Source organism: Nannospalax galili, unplaced genomic scaffold, assembly GCF_000622305.1.
Source record: "Nannospalax galili isolate Female #2095 unplaced genomic scaffold, S.galili_v1.0 scaffold340, whole genome shotgun sequence".
Lineage (NCBI taxonomy): Eukaryota > Metazoa > Chordata > Mammalia > Rodentia > Spalacidae > Nannospalax > Nannospalax galili.
In genome coordinates, this window is record NW_008347519.1 from 320,454 (window position 1) to 329,651 (window position 9,198).

General features: G+C 41.6%; 1 pseudogene; it reads left to right on the top strand.

Annotated features, from left to right (window-relative positions):
* The first annotated feature begins 192 nt into the window (after positions 1-192).
* Positions 193-8,352, top strand: LOC115072201 (annotated as a pseudogene).
* Positions 8,353-9,198: the final 846 nt, after the last annotated feature.

Here is a 9,198-nt window from a genome sequence, read left to right on the forward strand (position 1 = left end):
ATAAAAATAGGGCAGGCAGTTTAAGGGTATGAGCCTCAATTCAGGTCCTTGACCAGAAGCTGAAAATGTCCTTGGCTTTGTCCTAGCCATAAGCCAGAGATGTCAGAAAAAAAAAATTCTGCTTCCTGGTCTGGGTTCTTGTTATCTCACTTCCCTTAAATAAGCACCTCTGCCTGGAGGGTATATGAGGGCATGACTAAAACTGAAGGCCAGACACTCATTCCATTTGGTGAGTAGCTTTTTAATTTTCCATGGAAGAAATGGATTGTATCTATGCCCCAATTTCAGACTAAATGCTTTTAGGTTCTCAACTCTTGAGGGGGATATGTTATAGTAGTCTTGGAGGCCACTGAAGATGGATATCCTCGCTCTTTTGAGGCCCATTAAGGGAAAGCTCTTTCCTCTTAGAAAGAATGGAATATCAAGCCAGGCGTGGTAGCACACACCTTCCATCCCAGCAGATACAGGTGGCTCTCTGTTTGAGGCCAGTCTGGTCTACATAGTGAGTTCCAGACCAGTCAGAGCTACTAGAAGACTCTGTCTCAAAAATACAAAAAAAAAAAGGAATACCTCTGGCCATGGGTCCAGCATTCTGACCTGCTCCAAACATCAAATCATTGTCTCCTTCCTTACGAGTTAATCCAGTTGAGCTTGTCAATAACCTGGCCAGGAGTCCACCTTCCAGGAAGGCTGATTCATCTAAAGCCATGCTAAGAAGAGAGGAGAAATAATTACAATAAAATAACATACTTATCCTTCCTGAGACGCCCTTTCTCTGTGCAACTGCTTCCTGTGCTGCCATCATGTGGAATTGTTTTTTTCTGAGTTACTTTTCCTTTTCCTGCCTCTCTCCCTCTTTTATTTTCAGATACTGGCCACAGCTCAGGTATGCTTTCCCCAGCACTACTGACCTCATTCTCTAGAGTTCCTACCTCCTCCATCTGCCATGTGGCTCCTTGCTGGCCTCCACTACTGAGCTTGCCTACTTTCTTGGACCTTAGTGTAAAAGGCATGACTTTTCAAAAATATTTTATTTGTGGGATGGGCGTGGTGGCACAGGCCTTTAATCCCAGCATTCAGGAGGCAGAGGCAGGCGGATCTCTGTGAGTTCAAGACCAGCCTGGTCTACATAGTGAGTTCCAGGCCAGCTGGGGCTGCAGGGAGATCCTGTCTCAAAAAGGCAAGAAAAAAAGAATATTAGTTATTTTTATTTTATGTGCCTGAGCAAAGGTGTTGTCTGTATGTATGTAAGTGCAAGTGCATCCATATCATGCAATGCCTGCAGAAGACAAAAGAAGGAGTCGGATCTTCTGCAACTGGAGTTATAGATGATTGTTAGCCACCATGTGGGAGTTGGGAATCAAACCCAGGTCCTCTGCAAGAACAGTCAATGATCTTAACCACTAAGCCATCTCTCCAGTCCCAGAAGGCATGGCTTTTTACCCTTTTAAACTGCATCCCACAGACTGAACTGCTTTATCCAGGATTCGGCTAAAAAACATGTCAATAGCATCTTCCTCCTCCAAAATTTCTGATACCAGACTGCCACAAGACTTCTGATGAGGACACCACCCCTGTTCAGCACAAAGTACTTATAAAGATGACAGCTATGCCCCTCTTTTCATCTATCTAATGAACATAAAAGTCAGGAATGTTAGCCATGATCACACCATTTTGTAAAGCTCCTCTGTTCTGGTTAAACAATGACAATTACAAAGACTAAAGTAACTTGTTTTGATAGATTCTTGCCCTCCCCACTCTATGGATGCACAGTAATGGCTGGCCACAACAAATGTTTATAGGTCACTTGATATTCTTTAACCCACCACACACACTACCTCCTAGCTACCTCTAGCAATAGTTGAGTTGAGGCCAAAAAAGGAAAAATTTCAGTTCCCTCCCCCTTCCTCTTTTCTAGCCTGTCCTACAAGCCAAGGATGGCTCTGGTTCTTATACTGAAGACCTCCTCTGCAGGTCCTTTCCTGAATAAAGCTGTGCTGTCGTTGATTGCTGCTCCCTTTGCCTTTTTGCCTCACTGACCTTACAAGGAGGAGTCGTTTTTCCAAAGTAAATTGTATCACAAGTGTTAGGATACTGCATTTAGTACCTTCATGTTTTCAGAAGTCTCTGTCAAGCCAGTACGAAAAAGTAAACCAGACAAAAGATGGTGACAGCTCCACCCTCAAGACAAGCCACAGCCCTCACAAGTCTCAAAGTTTTGGGTTTTGGTGAGACCATGATTCAACCAGTGGATGGGTTAGTGGTAAAGAGAAATGCCGTTTTGTCATACTGTGTGACTTGGAAGGCAGCAGTTGGGTGCTCTCTTGAGAGAGAGTCTATCATTAAAAAGTGAACTAGGGGCTGGGCATGGTGATACGTACCTTTAATCCCAGAGGAGGTCAGCCTGGTCTACATATGGTAGGACCCATATGGTCGACCAAGAGGACCAACTCTAAAAAACTGTCCTCTGATCTCCACATTTGTACTGTGGCGTGTGTGTGTGTGTGTGTGTGTGTGTGTGTGTGTGTGTGTGTGTCTATGTGTAGAAGAGAGGCAGTGCTAGCTCTGCTGGCCTTGTAAGAGCTCCAAGGTTAATTCTCTGTTCTCTTTTCTGATGGTTCTTTTTCAGCAGATAGATAGATACATACATACATACATACATACATACAAAAAAAAATGTGAACTACTCTGGGAGCCTGAGACCAGAGAACATCCACAGGTCAGGGAGCCCCAAGTGGGTTTGCCACACTCCTGGAGTAAGGGAGGGAACAGGAAGTTGTGGAAAGGAGGCCCAATGGGCCCAATGTTAACAAAGAGTGAAGGCAACAGGCCAAGAAGTACACCGGGAAAGATAACCCTTTTCTCAGTGACCAGGAGCAGTTCTCACCAATGGAGAATTAGCCTGCTAGTATAATAGGGCACCTTCTTGACCATAACTATGCCATGTTAAAGTTTAGGCTGACTCTAGTCTCTGAAATTATCAGGCAGTTAGCCCAGGGTATGAGAACACATGCCAGCTGGACCCTGGTTGTCTTGGGAACAGGTCAGAGCGTCCTAGAGTGCTCCTGCTAACTGTTGATTTATGGCTTCTGTAGGTTATGCTTGGCTTGCTTCTGCAAAATAGCAATTGCTGCTTAATAGAATAGAAATTATTGAGGGGACTCTCTACCTGTAAGCTTGGGAACTTAAACTTTTCACTCCTGGTTATAGCTTCTCTGTACAAGAAGAGCCCCACAGCAGGTTGGAAGACTTAGGGAAACTTATTTAAAAGATCAAGTTCCTAGGATACAATTGCTATACAACACCCCCCCACACACCCCCAGAGGGAACTTTGTGACCAGTAAAGGCAATGTACCATGACCAATGTAGAATAACAGTAAGATTGACAATGTCCGTTTATGAAAGGGGAGGAAGCTGGTTCTGTCCAGGTACACCATGGTTTGGGTGGTGGGGGGTTGGGTAGAAAATTGTATTTTCTTATGTATTTCCTTGATAATGTTTGCTCAAGCTTAATGCTCAATGATTGGCTTCTGTATTCTGCTTGCTTGTGAAAGACCCGACTGACAGCAGGAAGGCCATTTTAGAAAAAGAACTGTAATCAGCCATTCGATAAGCCAAGATTCTAACCCAGGTCTTGTGAAACTAGCAGTGGAAGATAGGACGTTTGCAGTCGGACCACCTGCCACCACCCTGAGGCCCCTACCGGGAAGTTAGTGATAACAGCCCCTACTGGGAAGTTAACGATAACAATCAGTTTCACCCATAGCCCCCTCTGAATTTGGCAATACTGTTTCCTCATACCTTGTACCCATTGAAATGCACTAATAATAATCTTGTAACCATGCATCTGCTTCTGTACCTTGCTTCTGCTCTATAAAAAGCCCCCCCCCAAACTAAGCCCGGCACGCAAGTCTTGACCCGAGCGGGACTCTGCGTCCGCAGGCGCCTGTGTATGAATAAATTCCTCTTGCTTTTGCATCCCGAAACTTGGTTTTGTCCCTGTGTGTTGAGCGCGATTCTTCACTTGCTTAGCAACATAAGCAATATAAAAGAGCCAGAGTGCTTAGGCTCAGGGCTGCACTCAGACCCTGTAGGAAAGAATGTAGCCCGGCCGTAATAAATGTGTCTTTCTTTCTCTAGACTCACCTGTCTGTTTGTCTGGGGCATTTGTGGATCACAGACTATAACACTAGTTCTCAGAGTCTCCTAGCTCTGAGCCTGAGGCCAGCAGGTGGATCAATCCTGGAGCCACCTCTCATTCACTGCTACAAAGCTTAAGAATGCAGAAGTTTCAGTATATGTGCTCACAGCCAGATATTAATATGCAGGAAGTCTTGAAAGGATGAAGCAGATCCCCTGTCTGTACTGACTTGAACACTGTGGCTGCTTCCTATTCTCCTATCACACTTGGGAAACACATCTCAGGTAACACATTGGTCACCCCAGGGGGTATGATCTGGAATCTCTAGAGGATGAGAGTCCACACACTTTAAAGCTAAGTGCATCCAGCAGGGACTCTGGTATACAAGTAAAGAAAACTACCCAGGTGAGGAGAGCTCTGCTGGGTTAGCAGACAGACACTTACCCAACACAGACACAGCACTAACATAAAACCAAGGGTGAGACAAGAGTCCACAAGTTCACCTGGCCCCACCCATCTCTGGGGGGTCTCACTGGAGTCTCTAACATTTGAGGATCCAGAAAGAAGCTGCTCTAATACTTTTACTTCATCTTTTTTTCTTTTTTTCTTTGTTTTATTTATTTATTTATTTAAAACCTTGTGATTTCTCCTCCTCCCTTTTAACTACATATTTAGAGGAATTTTTATTTTATTTTATTTTTTTGGTCTTTTTGAGACAGGGTCTCCCTGTAGCCCCAGCTGTCCTGGAACTCACTATGTAGACCAGGCTGGCCTTGAACTCACAGAGATCTGCCTGCCTCTGCCTCCCAAGTGCTGGGATTAAAGATGTGCACCACCATGCCCGACAAGGAATTTTTACTATCATCTAATTATGGTTTTTGTTTTGTTTTGTCTTTTACATTATCAAGTAATATGTTTTCTTTTCCTTATTTTTTCTTTTTGTCCCTTCCCCATGTTTCCCCCTCCAAACCCCCATGTACATTTAGTAGTATTTTAACTACACATTATGGGTTTTCTTTAAAATACTCTTATCTTTTATTTTAATTAATTTTAGGGGTTTTTTGTTTCTTTTTTTCTTTTTGAGACAGGGTCTCCCTGTAGCCCCAGCTGTCCTGAACTCACTATGTAGACCAGGCTGGCCTTGAACTCACAGAGATCCGCCTGCCTCTGCCTCCCGAGTGCTGGGATTAAATGTGTGCACCACCATACCTGGCTATTTTAATTTTTAACCAAAAAAAAAATCTTTATTTTTTAGACTTAAAAAAAATCTTTTTTCAAGTAACCATGATTAAATCATTTAGAAACATGGGTACACATCTTCAAAGTATTTCCCTTTAACAAGAAATTTAGATTCACTGAATCTAAACATCAAAGATAAAAGAAACAGAATCAAGGAAATCTGTTTATACCTTAAGCCCTTCTCCTCCAGGAACCATCAAAAATGATTATTTCCATTTAGCAAAATCTGATCTAATTTAGTAATCCTTCTTTTTTCTGGCATAATTTCAAACTCGGTGACATCTTCCAGCCCCATGTTGACAAAGTCATCAAATCCTAGAAGTGTATCAACAATTTCTTATCAATCTTTATCACAAAATATTTTTATCATAAAAAATCTTTATCATAAAAAATATTTTATTTACTATTTTTATTTTATGTGTATGAGTGTTATGCCTGCATATATGTAAGTGGACCTGTGTCATGCAATGCCTGTGGAGGACAGAAGAGGCTGTCCTGGAACTGAAGTTACAGACAGTTGTTAGATGCCATGTGGGTGCTGGGAATTGAACCCGGTCTTCTGCAAGAACAGTCAGTGTTCTGAACCGCTGAGCCGTCTCTCCAGCCCCTAGTTATCTAATTTTACGTGTGAAATTTTTTGTTAGTGGGAAGTGTTTTCTTTTTCCCATTCTGTTGCTCTTTTCCTTTTCATCGCGTTCTTTTCCACCCCTTTCTTTTATTTAGCCTTGCTTTTCCTCTACTCCTTCCCCTTCCCTGCCTCCTTCCTTTACCTCATTCACTTACTTTTCCCACACTATTGTAATAGCCCAAGTGCCTCCATTTTGTGTCAGACATCTTGGTGAGCCATCCCAGACCCTACCCTGGCCTGGGGCCAGAAGTTCCAGTAAGAGCTGAGGAACACACCCATATAAACCTGGTGTTAGAGTATCAAATAGGCCCATAAATTTAACTAGTCAAGACTGACCTAGTCTGTTTAAAGACCCACCTTTCCAGATTCACTAGTCAATCATCTGGTCACAGGACCACCCCTAGGAAGGCAGGTTCACCCTAAGTTACACTAAATAGATGGGCGGAATACCTGGTGCATTAATGAGACAGCAAATTTTTCCTGCCTGGAATCCAGCTTCCTAGGGCACAGCTTCTCGACTCATAGACTTGTAAGTCTCTGTAGGCCTGCCCACCTTTTCTTCTTCATATCCCTTTTCTAAACATGCTTTCCTTAAGGTTTTGGACTGCCCCTAGCATCTTGTATTTCTTTACTTTTTCTGAAGCTTTCTTCTTCCAGCCATGTGGCTGCCAGTCAGCCACGTCTGACCTCCATGCAGGCTTCATGGCTTTCTCTCCTTCTCCCCAACATTTCTCTCCTCAAGATTACCAGCTTGCCTGCCCTGAGGATTTTTCTTTAAAATTCTAATGACATTGTAAAAGCTCCTGTTCCCTTCCAGTAATTGGCTCAGAGAGTGCTGTCCCTGGCCAGCTAAATAGATTTAGCTGATTCAGAACTTTTTGAGTTTGAGTGGTCTTTTCCGAGTGATCTTGAACTCCGTAACACTATAAATAATCTTTTTTGAAATAAAATCTCGTATATTCAAGGTTGGCCTCAAAATCACTATGTAGCCAAGGATCACCTTGAACTTCCAATCCTCCTGTTTCTACCTCCTAGGTGCTAAGGTAACAGACCACTGTGCCTAGTTACTGCATTGTTAGGGATCAAACTCAGGACTTTGTTCATGCTAGGCAAACACTCTACCAACTGAGCTACATCCTCAGCCCCACCCTGAATGAATTCTAACTTCATAGTACTTTCTACACATTGAGACCCTAGCTAAAATCAAAGAGAAAGAAAGAAAAGCAATACATAGAACTCATCAAACAGATTTGGTTATTTGAAAACACAAACAAAATTAAGACTCCTCTAGCCAAATTAACTGAAAGAGAAGTCTCAAATGAATAAAACTAGAGACGAGAAGAGAATGAGCAATACTACAGATTCTAATAAAATACAGAGAACCAGGGGCTAACTTTAGTTTTGGAAAATAAGCAGACATGCCCAAAGTAACTGAAGTAATAGGTTATGTATTAGCCAGTCTTGCATGGCATGGGGTTGCAGCTGCATTCCAGCAAGAGGAAGCAAAAGCACGCAGTGTTTCCAGGTTGTATGCTTGTGCCAGAGAGAAGTGCCTTTGAATTGTTATCCTAAAAGTTAATTGCATACTTACTTGTAGTGAGTTAGGTAAGAAGGAACTTATCACAAAACAAATACAAAACAAAAAGAAATCTTGTTTCTTGAAGCTTCTAATTTAGTAAAAAAGTTATAAATCAATGAAATTGAGTGCTAATACAAAGTTAAATATTGGATCTTAGAACATAAGCTATCAAAACAGGCAGAATTTTTCTTGATCATATCAGCAGTGCTCATCTGTTTTCTTGTGCAAACTGTGATACCTTCCTAGCCAACCAGTCAGAACTCATCTCCACTTGATTCACATGTGTTACTTTCTTTTAAAATTTTAATTTAATTTTTTAATTTTATGTGTATGTGTGTATTGCCTGCATGTAGGTAAGTGCACCCATGTCGTGCAGTGCCTGTGGAAGTCAGAAGAGGCTGTCGGATCCCCTGGGACTGGAGTTACAGACAGTTGTTAGCAGCCATGTGGGTGCTGGGATTCGAACTTGGGTCTTCTGCAAGAACAGTCAGTGTTCTTAAATGCTGAGCCATCTCTCTAGCCCCCAGAGCATTACTTCTTAACTAAGTAGCTAAGATGCAAAACAGAGAAGTTCAAGACCAAGTTATGCTTACTGGCTGCCACATGGTTTGAAATGTGAGCTGCAAAAACTCCAGTAGCAAACTGGGATGGACCTAGGAGTTTGATACTAAGTCAGTCAGCATTATAAGCTATGTGATCCTGGAACCTGCTCTAGTTCAACAGAATGAGAGCTTTGAGAAGCATGTATCATCTAATAACTCTTGAAAAGAAAAAGATAAAGCCATCTTTTCCAGATCTCCTTCATGAAAACAAAGTTTACTTATACACACTCTTACCTTAGCCTTACAGTTGTATTCACAAACTGTGGAACAAGAGGTTGTGAGGAGATCTAAGATGGAAATGTATTTACTTTATTTTTCCTTTTTCTTTTTAAATTTTGTATTTTCCATTCAACAGAAGTTTGTAGAGAGAATATTACGCAGACACTGTAAATTTTCCCCCCATCTTTACATCTTGAGACAGAAGAGTCTATCCGCAGCTACACACTGGCCTATGTGAGGGGAAAAAATTGGGGCTATTAGAATGAAAATGTATGTTTTATGTAAATTCTGAGTTTTTAAACTTCTTTGGGCTTCATTTTCAATTTAACAGATTCATTTTTTATTTTTTATTTAATTTTATTTTTAAATATTTTATTTATTTATTTTTATGTGTATAAGTGTATTGCCTGCATGTATGTAAATGCACCCCTGTCATGCAATGCCTGCAGAGGTCAGAAGAGGGTATCAGATCCTTCAAAACTGATGTTATGGATGGTTGTTAGCCACCATATGGATGCTGGAAATCGAACCCAGGTCCTCTGCAAGAACAGCCAGTGCTCTTAACTATTAAGCCATCTCTCAAGCTTAAACTTTTTTTAAAAAAACCTAGTTATGTCACTTAATTTGTTAGCTTCAAAGAAGAGATCCGAATCTGTGCCAAGCACTAAAATCTCAGAGTTAGCCTGGGCTGTTGGAGACAGACTGCAGCACCAGTCCATTTTGTCAGCCTTTTTTTTTTTTTTTTTTTTTTTTTTTTGTTTAAAAAAGAAACATGCATTGCTTTTGTAAT